The 19,753-nt window shown below is 48.0% G+C and overlaps 1 long non-coding RNA gene across 1 annotated transcript in view; it reads left to right on the plus strand.

The window, feature by feature from the left end:
* Positions 1 to 19,153, plus strand: part of LOC131108076 (uncharacterized) — a 44,665-nt gene extending 25,512 nt beyond the window's left edge. The window contains exons 2-3 of the long non-coding RNA XR_009120395.1: positions 17,873 to 17,974; positions 18,842 to 19,153. This is a non-coding gene — a long non-coding RNA (uncharacterized LOC131108076). The remainder of the gene's footprint in view (positions 1 to 17,872; positions 17,975 to 18,841) is intronic.
* Positions 19,154 to 19,753: the final 600 nt, after the last annotated feature.

Consider the following 19,753-nt stretch of genomic DNA (forward strand, 5'->3'; position numbering starts at 1 on the left):
CCAGAATATACCACCGGGATCGACCAGGGAAGTCATATCGATTGGGATTGACAGGTTGGAGAAACCCTGCCATCGCTGGGAAAAACCTAAACTGGAAATGAAAACTCGGAGAACCACTGAGTGATGAGTAGCCGTGACGTTCTTGTTGAGGTGAAACATGGCTTTGGGCATGCTGGGAATGTTGCTCCAAGATGGCTTCACTGTCTGGAACTCATGACCGTCTTTCCAGATCCATCCCCAAATGTTCTTCACTGGATGTAGATGAGGGGAAAACGCTGGATGGTCCAGAAGAGTCAGCAGATTCCTCTGGAAGAAGTCCTTTACCACACAGACCAGGGCCTTCAGTCATGAACATCTCCACATAGCCGTTTGACGCCCCTGTGCAACCTGAAGCTCCATTGTTCCATTGAAGGATGATGATGGTGGAAAAGGGAGAAGAACACGTTCACCTTTCACCGGGTGGTCCCATGTCTTTTGGCATCAGGAGATGATGACAGTGTGGACACCTGACACTAAACCACATTCAGTCCAGATCTTCAGCAACATTTGACCTTGTAAGGCACTCATCTTGGACTTATCTTCACTTGAAGGCTTCTTTGCCGTACATTCCTCACTCTGATAGTCTCTGTCCCGTTTCTCGAGATCTTCTTAGAGGCTCCTTAACGTTTTGACCAGGAGTCAATAAGACCGGTATCTTCTCTTCATGGTCTACATTTACCAGGTGGACATGACCCTCATATCTCCTCGTGTCATCCTGAACCTCCAGCTCTCTTTTGCCCCCCCTTCCTCAACATGAATGACACTTCAGCTACTGATATGCTGAAGACACCTACGCTCGTGAAGATGCTGAAGAGCAATGACCTCCAGCCTCAGCTGACCCGAGAGCTCCTCCTTCGCCAGAATAAAACACCTCGTGGTGGAATGACGCTGGCGTCGGCTTCCTGCGTGTGAAGGTCCTCCCTGGCAGCGTTAGGAAGGTCGTTGGCGAGATGAATGCATCCCTGCTCCGCTTTGCTGCGCCGTGGAGCGCCGCCGTGTGCAGAACAGCATCGCCTCCTGATTATTGAATTTTTATGGCGGGGTAATTAATTGCAGATTCCCTGTTTTGTTCTATTTCTTCCTCTCTGACATTTTAATTCCGACAAAAAGCCGGCGTCTCCACGCGGTCCTCGCTGGGAAGCTAATGGCCTATAAAGCTGGGTGACTTATGGATACGGCGGAGACTTCACTTCGCCAATCATTGTTTGAAACCTTGCTGATCACACAGAATTTAGCCCCCCCCACCCCCGGTGTCCCCCCCCCCCTCCCCGCCGCCGCCTCATCCTCGCCTTCCCTCCGCAACCTCCTGAATTCATTTCTTGTCAATTAAAGCGCAGCTCCGGCGTCCCATCGGAAGAATGGGAATACATCAATGTGTCATCCGCCCGGAATTCATTATTGGACGCGGCCCGGCAACTTTTCCAAAGCGGCGTTGGAGCCATTATTCCTTAAAGACGATTGTCATTACTTGACCGGGCAGGCCAACGTCCTTGGCTTGCATTGCAGGCGCCGCCTTTCAGGGCGGGGGGGAATCAATCGTAGCGCCGGGTGACAGACGCCATATCTCACGGCAGACAGCTTTGAATGCTTATATCAAATCAGAATCCTTTGGCGGCACGCGGGACATTAGTTACCCTGCTGTCAGGAACACGTGTCTCCGGGAGGGGGGGCGGGGGGGGGGGCAGTTTGTTTTGCTCGGCCGCTAAATTGTCCTTCAGTTGTGTGCTCCTACTTTTGACAAAGTCTCCGCTTTGCTTAGTAAAAACTAAGAGCGCTGCGGAAAAAAATATCATCGCTTTTTTGAATTTATGAATGAATAAGTCATTGCTCTTTTGTGGTTTTTATGACTCAATACTATTCATATTTAAGCACTTTTTATGTATTTGTTTTCTAATTAAACCATTTCCAAACATCCATCCATCCATTTTCTACCGCGTATCCTCACTAGGGCGGGGCTATGCTGGAGCCTATCCCAGCTGTGTTGGGGCGAGATGCCGATGTTTTTCTAAACCCCAACGGCCGACCCCAACAAAGTGTGCGTACGTCTTTTAGAGCTGCACATGCGAGCAGACACGTAGTTCAGGTCTGCATGTGAACATTCATTCATTCATTCATTTTCTACCGCTTTTTCCTCACGAGGGTCACGGGGGGTGCTGGAGCCAATCCCAGCTGTCTTTGGGTGAGAGGCGGGGTCCACCCTGGACTGGTCGCCAGCCAATCACAGGGCACATATAGACAAACAACCATTCACACTCACATTCATACCTATGGACAATTTGGAGTGGCTAATTAACCTAGCATGTTTTTGGAATGTGGGAGGAAACCGGAGTACCCGGAGAAAACCCACGCATGCACGGGGAGAACATGCAAACTCCACACAGAGATTAGCTGAGGGTGGAATTGAACCCTGGTTTCCTAGCTGTGAGGTCTGCGCGCTAACCACTAGACCGCTGTGCCGCCCTGCATGTCAACATAAATAAATGTAAATATTCCATGTTGGTAAATAAATTCTTATTTTGATGTCCAACAACCCCTTTTTCTGTTGTTTACTTTGGTATCGTTTAGTGGTTGACCCCCCACCCCCCCCCCACCCCCGATAGCGTGACCCGGGGGGTCCCGCCCCACTATTTGAGGGGCGCTGGTATATTTGTGTTGATATTTTAGCTGCCTACTTGTGTCAACGTGAAAGTTATTCTTTTCTGTTGTTCTCCCTTTTTTAGTCAGGAACTGATATTTCCCTGAAACTAGTTCGACTGCTGATCCAAAAGAATGGAAAAATGTCGAACTTTTATCATCATCCTTCTTTTATTGGTTCCATGTCGCCGTGTGCTTTGGAGGATCCGTCCACATGCTCCAAAATGGCGGCCTCCGAAGGGGGTGTCTTTGGGAAACGTCCCGGGGGGGGGGGGTGAGAGTCCATGTCGGGGTCCATTTCTCATCACATCACGGTGATCTTATTGTTATTATGGAGTATTTTCCACCCCTGAAAAGTACATCCAATGTGTACTTTATCCTTAAACATTACAAATGCGGTGCTTCCCAGCTAATAAAATCTATCCCGACGCAATAAATCACAAAGTCTTCCCCGGAAGAGTTTTAGCATGGAGAAGTTGGCTTCGGCCGCAGAGAGGAGAAGATGTTGACATCGAGGATATGAAATTGTGTTCCTCAGCGAAGAGTAATCACTCTTGTCTTCCTCGGCTGCTTTAATATTCGTCCACAGGATATTCATCCCGGAGTGTTTATCATTCCTCTTTTGCCTATCTCCTCATCACGGCGCCCTTTTGTGCTGCGTCAGCGCAAGCGTGCGCACAAGCCATCAGTCCCACCAGCGGACCCCCCCCTACTCCTCCTCGCCGCGCAATCTCGGCGCCCGGGTAATGGCCGATGCAGTCGCCATATTTCAGCCCTAATTGGGTTGGCGCTCCGCAGCCAATTTGGGGGGGGGGGGGTAGTTTGGGGAAGGGAGGGCCGTTGTTAGGAATGTTGTTGTCTGCTGCGCCGCCAGCCAGGTGTGGCGTGTAATTGCCGCCGAATGAGAAGCGCCGCTCGCCGGCGGCCGGCGGCTTTGTTTTATTCACAACAGCGTTTTCCGGGCTCGGTGATCCCAGCCCACCGGAGCGCTTTGTGGGAGCGCACCCCGAATGACGCTCTTTATTTCCAAGCGGAAGACGGAGCATCGCTCGGAAGGGAAGACGCGCCGTGTGACCTTGCACGCCGCCGCTCCTTAGAGCCGGGATCTATGGCGGCCATTTTCTCCGGAGCCGGTGGTGAAGAAGCAAAGAGATGTTAATGTCAGCCGCTGTCGCCTTAACACTCAATAAAGGGCGGCCATTGGGCGCCTCCGCTCTGCCAGTCGATTGGCCGTCTAATGAGGAGAGGCCCCGCCATCACTCTCCCAGATTCACTGGTGTTTGCCTTCCACCGGAGGCTCCGCCGCCGTAATCATTCCAAGTGGATAAATGTTTTCCCGATAACAAGCTGAAATAACCTGTCAGGCTGAAGTTGATGCGGACAAGAGGAATCGCGCAATTAGCCATCAGCGGGAATTTATTCTCCGAGCGGGAGATACCGGGCAGGAGGAGCTTTTCCTGCCTGGCAAATATCGAGGCCGCCTCGCTCGCATGCGCGCCTTCTTCCGCATCCCCTCGTCATCGGCCCCAGGATCAACGCCTGCGAAAGCAGCGACTGGTGGTCTGGAAATGACGCTAGCTAGCAGACAACCCGTGTTGGAATGCCGAAATATGTGGAACGCTGAGGACTGACCCAGCAAGCGGCTCCTATGCTACTGTGCTACCTATGCTACCTATGCTGCCTATGCTACTATGCTACCTATGCTACTATCCTACCTATGCTACCTATGCTACCTATGCTACCGATGCTACTATGCTACCTATGCTACTATACTACCTATGCTACCTATACTATCTATACTACCTATGCTACTATGCTACCTATGCTACTATTCTACCTATGCTACTATGCTACCTATGCTACTAAGCTATCTATGCTACCTATCCTACTATGCTACCTATGTGACCTATGCTACTATGTTATCTATGCTACCTATGCTACTATGCTATCTATGCTACCTATGCTACTATGCTATCTATGCTACCTATGCTACTATGCTAGTATGTTACTATGTTACTATGCTACAATGCTACTTATGCTACTATGCTACCTATGCTACTATGCTACCATGCTACCATGCTATCTATGCTACTTATGCTACTATGCTATCTATGCTACCTATGCTACTATGCTATCTATGCTACCTATGCTACTATGCTAGTATGTTACTATGTTACTATGCTACTATGCTACAATGCTACTTATGCTACTATGCTACCTATGCTACTATGCTACCATGCTACCATGCTATCTATGCTACTATGCTACCTATGCTACTATGCTACTTATGCTACCTATGCTACTATGCTATCTATGCTATCTATGCTACCTATGCTACTATGCTAGTATGTTACTATGTTACTATGCTACTATGCTACATTGCTACTTATGCTACTATGCTACCTATGCTACCATGCTACCATGCTACCTATGCTATCTATGCTATCTATGCTACCATGCTACTATGCTACAGCCTCACAGCAGCCTTTAGAAGTCACGCGTGGCGAGGAACCCATCGGACTTCATCTCCAGGCCGCCGTCTGATTTCGATCCTTGCAGAGAAAATAACATGAAAAGCATCCAATGAATTCTGTCTTTCAAAATCTGGATTAGCTTTGTTAATTGGCACTTTTCCTGCAATAATACGGGAATAAAGGTCTTATTTAAGTATCCTAAAAAGGCAGAGATGACATGGTGTCACACCATTACGCCTTTTCCAGCACATAATGTTACAAGGCACTCTAAAGTTGATTAATAACAAGCACTTTGCTCATAAATAGGTAGCGCTAGCGTGGCTGCTGTAATTAACCTTTAAGTGTGATGGACTTTATCGTATATTGCCCATTCCTATTACTGACCCACATACATCATGGCGCAGCGTTCCTTGCATCTGAGGCCTCCCGGGAGCCTCGGCACGCTAACATGTGTCACATGACATCATATCCCCGCGGGAGCGTGAATGATCTTGTTTTCACGTTTATTTTCTCTGCCGCTCTTGCACAAAATGTATCATTTAAACCATTAGCAGTGGCTAGCTTTTTCATTAGAATAAACGATATCATCTTCTCCCCAGAGGCGCCCGCGAGCCAGCCGGCTGTGAGAATACATTTCACCGACGGGGGAAATATTGAAAGCGGCAACATGCCGACCGGCTAAAGTATTACTTCATTTATACGGCTAATGTATGGCATTGATTCTCCGCAGAGAAAATAAAGGACAACGTATTTTCAGCACCCGCATCATTAAGGTTTAATCATTTAGCCCCGGTTAGCATGATAATAAATATAGCAGGGAAACTGACGTGATGAATGCAATTAAGAAAGGTGGCGCTTCCACACACGTGTAACACGCGTGAGGTGGAGATATGGATCGGACTTGGAGCGACGGGTTGGATGAAGACGAGCGAGGCTCCTCGGGTTACCGGAGCGGCGTTCATCAAAGGTTTTATGGTGTTACGTCATCGCCACCATTTAGCGCCGTTTTCCACCGCTTTGATTTAAAAGCGACAAGATTCCTCTCTGATGGTGTCAAGCCAGCTGCGCTTTATCTTTCTGAATACTTGTCATAGTTTACGTACTCTTAAGTACTAATTACTCTCATGTACCTCATTGACCTACCTGATATTTGACTGCGTTATTAAATACGTAAATACATTTGTATCATAAATACTCCGATTAGTACCTCTATTTCATGAAGCGCTTGTGGTCGTAAAAAAAAAATCGAGTGTCTGTTAGCATCAACAGCTGTGGCTGTAGGCAACCCCCTGATGTCGTTTTTATGAAGTCAAGTAGGATATTTTCTGGGCCATGAGAGTATAAGTCTCATCGGTCAAAAACTGGGCATAGATAATAAAATAAAAGTACAGGAATTAGGGAAGGCTAGTTTGGTGTCCTCCGCCATCACGCGCGTTAATTAGCTAGTGATCATCACGCATGTTATTAGCTACAAACCATCACACACATTAAAACGCTAGTGACCATCATGCGTGTTATTAGCTAGTGATTATCATGCGTGTTATTAGCTAGGAACCATCACGCGTGTTATTATCCCGGGACCATTACATGTGTTAATTAGCTAAGGAGGCATCTTGAACGTCTTCTGTTTCCTGTTTGACCAGCTGCAAACTCCACGTGACTAAAACTCATGTGGTGTCCCCTCATCATGATTGTTATCACTGAAGGATGTTTTGTGAGGGCAGGGTTTTATTTGCTACTATAGCTCATGAAGTTCAGGTGACACCTGGTCCAGGTGTCTTTTGACATGATTTGAATGACGTTCACCTCAACCTTCCCTTTTGACTCCAAAGTCTTTAGTTTTTAGTCAGAAGGCTCTTTATGCCTGAGAACGTTTTGGAAGTTGCTTCTCTCCAACTCTCGTCTGCTTCCAATGAAACCATGGTTAGCTTATAGTTTGTTTCATATGCTAACTAACATGTCGTCTTGATATCAGGACGTAAAATTCGGGTTCTTCCTGCAACGAGCCACCCAAGCGTCGGGTCTCTTTCACTCATTCAGGTCTTCCAGGGAAGAAATGATCTGACCTGAAACGAGCTTTTACTGTTTTACGCTCCAGCACGAGATGAATAAACGCCGCCCTTGAAAAATTGAAAATCAAAGGTATTGAGGAGCTCCGAGGGATTAGAGGTGGCGAGTCCGATACCAAGAGCAGTTTGCTCTTTATGATGTCATTTTCTGGTTTTATGGACGAATCAGATGGTGAAAGCTCAAGTAGGACAGATATGGAATCCAGGTTTGGCTGTAATCCCTCACGCCGTCTTTTTATACTCCAGTGTATAAATCTACCGCTTTGACCCGCGCACTCGCACGTCTATTGACAAGAGCCCGTCTCTTTGGTTCTGAAGAGTGCTAACAGCGCTGGCCGTCCCATTAAACCGTCATGGCTGCCATTCCGCCTGCAGCGGGTAACAGGCTTCCAGCGTCAAGTAACACTCCTACGTGCGAGCCCATGCTCAAATGTGTTCGAGGCCCCGCTGAGTGCGTTTATGCAAGCCGTTAATCACGGCCCCGGCCAGCTGGCGGTAGCCGGGGGGCAGGTGGGCCTGTCAGGTTGGCAGCCTCAATCACGCAGCCCTGAAACCGGAGCCCTGGCGGGTCCGGCGTGGCCCCCGATGCCTCTGGTCCGCCGTGTCAACTGGTGCTTACCCGCTGCTATTTTGACCGATGCCTTGGATGGCATTCAAGAGCGCGGTGGTGGAATCCCAATAAACAGACTGACTGAAATGAAGACATGAGGTTTTATGGCGGGGAGATTAAGCGGATTGGTTGGGAAGTGGATATCTTGGCCCCGCGGTCACGACAAGCGGGAAGAAGGGAAATTCCAGGATTTTATTTGGCGGCGGCAGCAACTATTTTTGATCTGCTGTCCTGATCCCTGACGGGACTGAACCATCGACTTCTCATTCTTCGGTATTGGTACCAAAACCTCCACCGTCCATAGACGACTTCCTTAACGGCAGGGCATCCATATTGGATGAAGTGTTCCTCGCTGTAAGTCAACACTGAAAAGCGTTCTGCCATGCGTGGTCCTGGGGGGGGGGCACTGACAGTAAAACATCTGTTGCCTGCCTTATGAAATGGAGAGGCTTGTTCGGGCCCCCAGATTAGCACCCTGGCCTGGGATGAAGTGTCTTGTTGGCATGCAAGGTCACGAAGGTCAAAGGAAGCACGGCTAGTCTTCATGACCAGGACTCGCTCCATGTCGTTGTTCCCATCAAGCGAGACTTTTACAAACCAAGGCTGACTTCGGTTGGTGCCAGAAACCCCCATCCTCCGCTGCCTTGCGTGTGGGCTGCTTGGCAGTTGACAACAAATTGGTTGCTTCAAGATGCGGCTTGCACCTTTTAAAACGGGCTTGAAAACAAACCAGCTTGGCCTTTCTTGTGTTTCACGCCGTCGTCAAAGTGTCAGGCCCGGGAAGGCGTGGTCTCCTCATCCACTGCGCCAGTAAATTCCCTGCAGAGTACTTTATTTACAGCCATCATGCCCCCCCCCCCCCATCTTGCTTGTAGAAGTCTTTAAGACAACCATTAATTAGGCGGTCTAGTATTCGTGTCTTCCTTTGCTGCCTTTGCTCACCTTTGCAGTTCGGTCCCAAGTTCATCGCCTGAGCTCGGTTTCTCTACGAGTTCTTCATGTTTGTTAGCCCGCCTCATTACACGAGTCCCCATAAAGCTCGGTGCTGACGATTAAATGGCGGCACGCATTGTTTCATGTTGCCCATGTGTTGACACGTAGACCCAGTCGTCTGTTCAGGGCCGTGGTCCTGCAGGCCACATTTGGTCAAATGCCCTTTAGGGCAGCAAGGCAGGACTAGCCAGATGATAGCCACTTGCTATCTATCGCTGGGTTGCAACTACGCCACCTAGAGGCAGTCGGCGTCCCTTCCGAGTCTCGTTGGTCCCAGACCAACTCGGTACCTCAATATGTTTGAATGCAAGTCAGGGAGCAGGGTCAGGGTCAGGGAGCAGGGTCAGGGTCAGGGTCAGGGTCGTTGAAATGGTTTGCTGACTTTGTGAGTGTGCATGGTGTGTTGCATAAAGACATGAAATATGTGAAAGCTCATCTTCTGTGTCAGATGTTGGTCACGTTTGCATGACGTTCTTGTATTTGTCATTAGTGATGTTCTGTTTTTGGGACGCCTGTTCAATAGCAGTCATCCTAAATCCATCCAAGGCTGCGTTGTTCCACACGTTTTCATGACGGTTGAAGAGTAGAAGTGGTTGACATTGTTGGCATCCATATCTCAACACAACTGGTTGTTGCGTTTGCTCATGGGGGGGGGTCCCATTGAAGACTCCTATTTCCATTCAATGGTTTGTTCCATCAGTCCTATCTTTTGTACGAGACCAGGAAGGGACTCCCTGACTGCTTTCCAAACATCTGCTCAAGCGTTCATCCAGCAGATTGGCCTGCAAGGAAAGAAATCTGGGGGGGCGAGGGTGGGGGGTGGGGCGTACAGGTGTTTGTGGCCTGAGCCAGAACACATCAAACCAAAGACCCGGTCCAAATCCACCATAGCACGAGAGAAGTGACTCAGTGCCTGTCTCGCAGATAATAAAACAAGTCTGAAGTTTGCTTAAGGTGCAGTGGGGGGTTGGGGGGGGGTACTTTGGGCGGCGGTGGAGAGAGACCAGGCCGGCGCTCCGTGCAGGGGAAGGTAATTGGATGCATATGGGAGGACGTAAATGAAAGAATTGTGCGAACATCCCAGCGGAATACCTAATGGGGACAGGACAGAAAAGGAAATTAAAAATTATTTGAAGCAGATGGAGCGCTCTTTGACTTTTTCAGGGAAATTTATTAGCGCCGTGAAAGAAACGTGTCTGTTTATTTAGCACGGCCATGAAACCAACGGCCTGCTGAGTTGTGCTTGTGTTACTTTATGACCGCCGGGCCATTAGTCATCATTTACAATGCATTTGTTTATCGATTGGCCGTTTAGCATGATTTATCGCTTCCTGTCGCACTTTATTCTCAATTTCACTCGTTTTGGTTCACCCGTGGAAGAAATCTAAACAAAGTTGGATGACGTGCAGGGCGGCTGTCATTGGAGCCTAATTGTATGACAGCCTTGGCACCTCGCCCTCGTTCATTTCTTCCTGTTATTTCCTCCGTGCCAAACACAATAAAACCTCGCTCAATGTGATCCCGATCATTAGCCCGGTCCTGTTTTCGCGCAAGTCTCGCAAAGACGCTTTAAGGCCACATCGACCCCCCATCCGGCCCCCTTTGGATTATGAGCTCCCCCGAAGAGGACATGTTTGGTTCCTTCATGTTAGCGCCGCTACGTCTTCTGGCTGGCAGCGTCTGGAAGCGTAAAGGTTAGTGTGGATATTAACCCAACACATGCTAGTCGTTTGCAACACGCCATGGAGGGTTTAACAAGCTCGCACTAGAAGAGGGTCAACGTCAGATGCTGACATCGTATACGCGCTGTTGGCACTCGCCCCCCCACGGATGGGGGACGCTGGTTTCAGGCATGAATGCACACCAGGCAACGCTCATTCTTTCCTGCGTCCATCGATTATTTACAGCGTGTGTCATTGCATTCAGAAATGTAAACATACTTCATCATAAATACTTTGATTGATTTCACTCATTTGAACTAAATGTATTCAAATATTGGACATACTGGAAAGTAAACAGGAATCATTAAAAGTAAACTGATGCTAAAACATGCTAACTGTAATTACTTTATTAAAATGCTACACTTAGCATCAACAATCAACAATGCCATGCACTCGCTGAAGAACATATGCTAGTACCCCCCCCCCCCCGCTTATCGCTTGCAGACCCCGCCCTTGAATTTCTGCCAAGTAGGATTTCTGATAGAATCACATAGGAAACATGTTTAGCACCTTGTAAATACATTTTTTTTAACATGATTAGAGCCCTCTAGACATGGACTAACACCCCTATAGTCACCTTTACACTCCTATAATCAATATAGTTGACATAATAAGAGAAAATAAGACATGGCAAACTTGTTTTGCAACTTCTAAATACACTTTTTAACATGATTAGAGCCCTCTAGACATGATATAACACCCCTATAGTCACCTTTACACTCCTATTAGCCAATGTAGTTGACATAATAAGAGAAAATAAGACATGGCAAACCTGTTTTGCAACTTCTAAATACACTTTTTAACATGATTAGAGCCCTCTAGACATGATATAACACCCCTATAGTCACCTTTATACTCCTATTAGCTGATATAGTAGACATAATAAGAGAAAATAAGACATGGAAAACTTGTTTAGCACCTTGTAAATACATTTTTTAACATGATTAGAGCCCTCTAGACATGATATAACACCCCTATAGTCACCTTTACACTCATATTGGCCAATATAGTGGACATAATAGGAGAACATAAGTCAGCTGAGTTCCTTGTTGTTGTTTTTTACTTCTTCTGACACATAATGGTCGGTGGGGAATACTACGTCTTTGGATGAGTCTTCTCAATGCCTAGTATTTGCATTTTACTCCATTTACACATTTTTACATTTAAGCCAAACATTTGTAAGAGATATTTAAAAATTGTTATTTTATGACTATTGTAGTTTACTGTAATTCCAACAGGAAACAGCATGATTTATGAATTCATATATATTTGCTAGAGCGTGATGTGGCGAGGGGTTAGCATACGTGCTGTCGTCCTCCATCAGTAATACACATATAAGACGCCAGGCGTCCCTGCCTCGCCATTTGGTCCACGGCCCCGGGGCCAAAGGTGGGCGGCGTGGTGAGAGTGGTGTGAGCAAAAGCAATTCTCACCTTGAGGTAAACAAGAGAGCTTCCCTGCTGTGCTCGGCGACGCTTGCATCTTCTCGCATCCAAACATCCAACTGGAGCACACGCGGCCACTTAGAGCAGGATTGGATGTCTCCATGACAACACATGAACACAACATCATTTATGGGCCTGCCTTTTCACACCCGAACCTGGCAAAGGTGGACTTTCTCTGGGATGGTGGCCATCGTCCTCAATCCTTCGTCACGCACGAACACGCCCGTCTCTCTTTGCTGTCTTATGAAGATAGAAAAGTAATCGATGCTAACATGTCATACTTGAGTATTGTAGTAGAACTTCCTTCCTGGGTGCATTGATGTCACATAGCAACATAGAAAGGAAGGCTACACCTAGCCTAGTCGCTAGCCGGCTAGTCGCTAGCCGCTGTGGTGTGGCGAGGTGTCACTACGCCAGTAAGGTAGTTCTTGGGTGGAACAATGTGGATAAGAATCATAATAACAATGTGCTTCATATGAAGGAGGTGGAATAGGTGCGTCCCATCACGTGCATTCTTAGCTTTTATCTCTTTGTATATCTTTAGAAGGCACAGGATGTCTCCCATTAGGATTGGGATTCGGATGGCGGTGCACCTTTCCTTCCAAACAAAGCCATTCATGCACAGCAGTCAAACGGGGGGTGGCTTTGGTTTGGGTCCCCGGAACGTGGTGCTCCGCCCCTGGTGTTTATATATGGAGCAGTCAAGCATCAGCGGACTGCGTGCGTTTCATCTGGATCTAAACCCAGAAGGAGCTTTCAAGTGTCAGATGAGCACACGCCGACGGAAACAAACAAAAGCCGTCCCTGACAGCACGGAAGGCTTTGGGTGTCTGCGGAAGCTTTGACATTCGCTGGATTTGACATGTGGTGGAAGAAACAATTGCTTCATTAGCGAGAGGTGAAATAGCTTGAAAAAGGCTGTTTGTTGTGTGGGGAAGGAATTAATATGCTCCAGTTTGCAAATTAGGCCGGCGAATGACAAGATCGTGTGGCAGTGGCGACTGTCTTTCACTGGATTTTGTTGTTGGAGATGGATTTATTGAAATGGAAATGGAGATTAACCTTTTTTTTACTGTAGCGTTTCCATTATCCAGCGAACATCACAGCCACTTTTATGTCATGGTGACCCAAATATGCTCCCCGTAAAAACCACCTCTCAGAACGGGACGGCTTATACGCTCTGTCTTGCCATATTTCAATATTTTCATCCAAATGAGTAAACGTGTCTGGCGTCCTCTCCACCGCCTCCGACCAGGCCGTCACATGACATCGCGGACGTCTCTCCCGAGTCATTTTCTTGGCGTTTTGAACACGCTAATGTGATGAACCTGTCAGTGTCCATCATGTTGGGCTGCACTGTAACTACCGGCGCTCCAGTACGCGGCCATGCAGCCGCACGGCGGCGTGTTTGCCCGCCTGATGATCAATGCACGTGTCATTTGTAACGCACCCGTGAGATTGACGATGGAAGCGCGCTCGCCTTCGCCACCGGTGACCACGGGTGGTGCTTCATCAGCCCGGACGGCTGGGATCAATAGTTGCGTCTCTCAAAGTAGGCTACTATCATCACGCACGTCACCTGCATCGTGCATCAATACTCCCATCAGCCACTTTGATTTATTGGAGTTTTCACATTCGTCTCTTGGTGTCTTCACTGCCTTGATGAAGCAGATTTTTATCTTTTAAAAATGGAAAAATACCCCCTCAAATTATTGCTTTTATTTCCATCATTGGTAACTAATAATAAAAATAAACGTACCAGTTATCATTTTTTATAATTACTGTGGGACACATTCACACAATAATAATAATTATACATAATAATGATGCATACAAATAATAATTCACACAATGTGGCACCCCCGCGACCCTCGTGAGGATAATCAGTAGAAAATGAATGAATGAATGAAACACTGTGCTCTCATGTTAAGTGTTAGCATGCTAATGTTAGCATTGCTAGATGCTAACATTAGCATAGCAGCATTTTTAGCCATTTTCATGAATATTAATATTGACATGTTAAGTGTTAGCATGCTAATGTTAGCATTGCTAGATGCTAACATTAGCATAGCAGCATTTTTAGCCATTTTCATGAATATTAATATTGACAAACAGCACTATCATGCTAGCTTTTACATGCTAATGTTAGCTTTGCATGTTGATGTTTAATCCATTTTTATGAGTATTAACATATGCAGACACCATGCTAGGTGTAGCATTGGTAGCATGCTAACTTTAGCGTAGTGGCATTTTTGGTTATTTAGCATGCTAACATTAGTGGTGCTAACATGGTAAGATTGGCATAGTAGCATTTTGTATGAGTAGAAACCTATTTACTCTTAGTGCTATCATGTCAGGTGTTAGCATGCTAATATTTGCATGGTAGCTTTTAGTTGGCATTTTCAAAAGTATTAACACACACAGACACTTTGCTGTACATGTCTCACATTAGCATGTTAGCATTGTTAGCATGTAGCATTTGACCCGTTTTCATAGTAGAGACTTATCTCGTGCCTTCTTGTTTGTGTTTTTTCCCGCTTCTGTTCAGCGTCTCCAGATATTGCATCCCTCTAGTACATCTAGTACATCTAGTACATGTACATTATGTACATGTATACTCAAACACCGTGATTTCATTCATGAGTAAAATGGATGGCTTTTCCAGAGCGTGTGGTATCAACACATGATGAAGCCGAGCGTCCCATGATGGATGAGAAGCTTACTGTACTTGAACGCGTGTCAGCGGGGGAGCGTGGCCGTGTGGGGAAATGGATGCCAGCGTACTTCCAGCCATCGTGTTAGCCATTAGCCTCCGCTGCCAGAACCCCTAAGAGCAGCTTCTGGAAACACTTTCCCCCCCCGGCCCACTTAGAGCCTCTCCTTGGGGCAGGGAAGAGAAGACACCCTCAGAGGTGGATGTGCTTTTGTTTCCTCCTCTCCCAGGTCTGAACGCTGTAAGAAGTTCAAGATGTGTGTGAGAGGGAGCGGCGAGGAGGACGGGATGGGAGGTGGCGTGGGAGGTGGGAGGGGCGGGGGGTGCGGTGCCAGCAGAAGTGGAGCGTTTGAAGCGCGCCAGTCTGCTTATTACATGTTGATGACTCAGGGTCGTTTGAGCTGTAAGCGGCTGCTGATTTATGGACAGACGCTGAAGTCCTGCGGCCAGCAAGGTGGGGCAGAGTGGGAGATCCCACATCTTTGGATCTTTGCAGCGGGGCCTTAAAGGGGAGAGCGTGGGGCCTTTAGCCTTCCTTCACGCCAAACTGCTTTACATGGCAATTAGCTACGTCCTCGTTTAGTTTGCCCCATCTCCCAGGGTAATGAAAGTCATACATCATCTTCAGGGGCTGCTAATTATCCAGCTCGGTTGCAGGTAACCACAAGAAGGTCCTGTCAGCCAAATATTTATTGCCCGGCCAATAAGCCGCGGTAGAAAAATACTCTCTGAAAGGTTGCCTGTAGCGGCCGCCACACATCCTTGACATGCTTTTTCTTCTGCGGCTGCTTAAAGAGGGATCCGTCCTCAATCCGCATATAAATCACCTCTGGTGGCGCGCTAACAAAATGTTCCGCCAGAGCGAACTCGCGAGTGTTGGAAACCGGAGAAGACAAACATTTCGGGGGTCAGCTTGTCTGTGATGATTTACACGCGTTTGGCTAATGGAGGAAACACAAGCGAGCGCCTGTGCTCAGCCGCACATGCTGACGGCTAAAAACAAGTAGCATATTTATATGTGCTGGACGCTAGCTGGCACGAGACACTCACTTCGCCGGACGGTCGGATTTAACGCGACTCGTAAAATAGGTCTGCTGTAGGTTACACTCTCCTGCAGGACGTGTTGGTGATGTTTAAGACATTTCTATGAGTATTGTGTTGCATGCCAAAGTTAGCATGTTAGCATTGGTAGCATGCTAACTTTAACGTGGTGGCATTTTTGGTTATTTAGCATGCTAACATTAGCGGTGCTAACATGGTAAGATTGGCATTGTAGCATTTTGTATGAGTAGAAACCTATTTACTCTTAGTGCTATCATGTCAGGTGTTAGCATGCTAATATTTGCATAGTAGCATTTTGTTGGCAAGTTTTAACACACACAGACACTTTGCTGTACGTGTCCCACATTGTTAGCATGTAGCATTTTACCTGTTTTCATCAGTAGAGACTTAGCTAAATGCTAACTGGTATCATGCTAGGTATCAATCGTACATCCATTTTTAATTTCGCCACATGCTCGGCTTTGCCTCTTCTGCTTGGACACTCGTGCCTTCCCTGCTTGTTTCTGTTTTTTCCCGCTTCTGTTCAACTCCCGACATTGCATCCATCTAGTACATCTAGTACATCTAGTACATCTAGTACATCTAGTACATCTAGTACATCTAGTACATGTACATTATTTACATGTATAATCAAACACAATGATATGATGGAAAAGACAATGCAGACTCGTAAGAAAACTGCAATGAACAAAATAGATCTGCTATAGGTTACACTCTCCTGCACTCTGTGTGCATGCTAGCAGCCCCGCCTCCACCCACTGACCAAGAGACTGTGTGACTGACGAAGAGGTTGCCAGTAGTTAGCAAGCCGGGGAGCTAACAAGCTAATGAGCTAACCTGTTAGCCTCAAATTGATTTATTCAAAACCTAAGAAGCCAAAGACCTACCACTTCCACATGGAGTGGGAGGAGTTTTTTTCACTCTGTGATGTGGGACATGTCATGGCCGACCTCATGACTTCACGCAGTGTCATTGCTGCCCCCTAGTGGCCAGACTGCTACACATCGCTTGAATGTAATATACTATTATATACCATATACTAGTATTTGTTTCCAAATACTAGACCATAGTGTACCACCCAAAGCCATCATTTATTCATTCATTTCAGAAAGAGTAGATGTAGAGGGACGGCGGTGTCAGGCATCCAGAAGACAGGATGTGATGATATGTAGTACGTGCACAGAGTGAACCCCCTCCTGCCGGACTGGAGGCAGCCATGGCGGTATCAGCACCTCCAGCCCCCCCGACGATGCTCCCGGGGGAGCCACCGTCTCAGCCCAGGTTGGAACTGTACTCCATTTGTGGCGTTCAAGTCGCCATGTTTGGCTTTAGAGGGAGAGCGGTGACGTGAACGCCCCAGGAGCGAGTCCAAGGTGTCGCTGCCATCCCGGCAACGATGCCCCGACATGTTGGCATGTCGGGTCCCGCACACGCCTGTCACCTCCGCAGCCTGATAAGAGATTGTCTCGGCCCGCTGACGGCGGCCCCCGTTCGGCGAGCGCAAAGCCCGGCTTTCCAGCCAGGAGAGCACGCGGGGCGGAGAGCTGGAGGCAAAGAGGAGACTAATTGTCAAGGTTATGCCTCAGAAGATGATTGATGGCAGGCCGGGCCGTCCTGTCAGCCTGTCAGGAGGCAGGAATGTTTAATGTTCTCATTATTGGTTCCGCTGTTGTGTATATTTCTCTGTCAGCGCCACCGAGCCATCTGAACTGCCAAAGCTCTTCAAAGGCCTGCAGGTCATTTATCTTCCCGACGTTCCCAATGCTCAGCCTCAGCTGAGTGCCAGTGATTTGTTATGACTTGAGAGCTGGCTGACAGACAGGCCCTCTGTAAAGGCGGGGGTGGGGGTGTGGGGGGGGGGGGATCCTTTTTGTCACACTATGAAAACATCAATGTTGCCATAATGGGCTACAACTGTCAGGCCGGGCCAGCACCTGACAGTCCCGCCGCCTCGCTAATTTGCAGTCCCGGTGACTTGCACTTTCGCACTCGGTTGCGGTGGCGCTCACAAACGGGACGCCATCTGTTGTTGGCCGCCGCGGGGGGGGGGGGGGCTACGCTAATTGAAGGCGCCTCGTCGTTTCACATTAGCCGTCCTTTCTTCTCGTGCAGGACGCCAGCGATGGAGAGACCAACAGGGGCGATGACAGGGAAGGCCGTCCTCAACGCGGGGGCAAGCCCGCCAAAGGAGGCGGGGCCAGAGCGAGAGAAAAGGTGAGGGAGGAGGAGAGGAAAATCAGATCTTTGTTTCCTTTCCCGGGCCGTGACATGATTAATCGTTTTCTTCTGATCTAATTTTGGAACATGAAAAACAGCACATTTGTCTCGGAGAAAAACGATGCGCGTGCAGATGGAAATTTCGAGCCCGGTGAAAAGAGAAAAGATGAAAGTGAAATTCCACTCCTTAGAACTCATCAGGAGTTGGAGATGATGCTGTCGTCTTAAACGGATGGTGGGACCGATTGGGCGGACCCTCCTCAAATGAATGAATGAATGCTTGACGCCTCTGGGTGCGCCCGGCCTCTGAAGGAATGAATGAATGCCTGACGCCTCTGGGTGCGCCCGGCCTCTGAATGAATGAATGAATGAATGCCTGATGCCTCTGGGTGCGCCCGGCCTCTGAAGGAATGAATGAATGCCTGACGCCTCTGGGTGCGCCCGGCCTCTGAAGGAATGAATGAAAGACTGACGCCTCTGGGTGCGCCCGGCCTCTGAATGAATGAATGAATGCCTGACGCCTCTGGGTGCACCCGGCCTCTGAATGAATGAATGAATGAATGAATGCCTGATGCCTCTGGGTGCGCCCGGCCTCTGAATGAATGAATGAATGAATGAATGCCTGACGCCTCTGGGTGCGCCCGGCCTCTGAATGAGTGAATGAATGAATGCCTGACGCCTCTGGGTGCGTCTGGCCTCTGAATGAATGACTGACGCCTCCGGGTGCGCCCGGCCTCTGGTGATGAGGAAGGAATGAATGACACAATCAATGAAACTGAAGTGGATGATCAATATCTTGCCATGTGAATGCGTGTCACTCGGGAGGAGGGTTCACTCTGTGCATTGCTGTCACCTTTGCCCCAGCGACCAGTCCAGGGTATACCCCGCCTCTCGCCCTAAGACGCCTGGGATAGGCTCCGGCATACCCCCCCACCCTAAAACAGACCACAGTGCTGCCAACTTCCTCCTCTATTTCTCACCGCCACATTTTTTCACACGGAGAAGAAGAATAAAGCTGTGTCCACATCTCATTTCCTCCCACGGGTCGGGACCATCACTCTGGACTGGCCAGCGTCACCAGGGGGCGAGCAGAGACGGGAACTCGATGGTAATGTGATTAGGCTCCCAGTCAATATGGCTGCATACACAGCAGTATGTTAACCAACCTAATTATGAGAGGGGTGATAAAAGGAGGAGCGGGTGGCCTCCTGCCCCCCAGCACTGTCCTTTCCACCGCCGAGACCCTCGCTTGCCGTGGACCATGGACTTACGTCTGTTTCCTTTGCTTGTTCATCACCAGTTTGGGCTTGTTTTTCTCTTCCCAGACAAACAATAAATGAGGAAATCTGTATTTCTATTCATATACAGGGGAACCTCTGTTAGCATACTGCAGAACCTCTGTTAGCATACTGTATTTCTATTCATATACAGCGGAACCTCTGTTAGCATACTGCAGAACCTCTGTTAGCATACTGTATTTCTATTCATATACAGCGGAACCTTTGTTAGCATACTGCAGAACCTCTGTTAGCATACTGTATTTCTATTCATATACAGCGGAACCTTTGTTAGCATACTGCAGAACCTCTGTTAGCATACTGTATTTCTATTCATATACAGCGGAACCTTTGTTAGCATACTGCAGAACCTCTGTTAGCATACTGTATTTCTATTCATATACAGCGGAACCTTTGTTAGCATACTGCAGAACCTCTGTTAGCATACTACAGAACCTCTGTTAGCATACTGTATTTCTATTCATATGCAGCAGAACCT

The sequence above is a fragment of the Doryrhamphus excisus genome, chromosome 20, assembly GCF_030265055.1.
Source record: "Doryrhamphus excisus isolate RoL2022-K1 chromosome 20, RoL_Dexc_1.0, whole genome shotgun sequence".
In the NCBI taxonomy this organism is placed as follows: Eukaryota; Metazoa; Chordata; class Actinopteri; order Syngnathiformes; family Syngnathidae; genus Doryrhamphus; species Doryrhamphus excisus.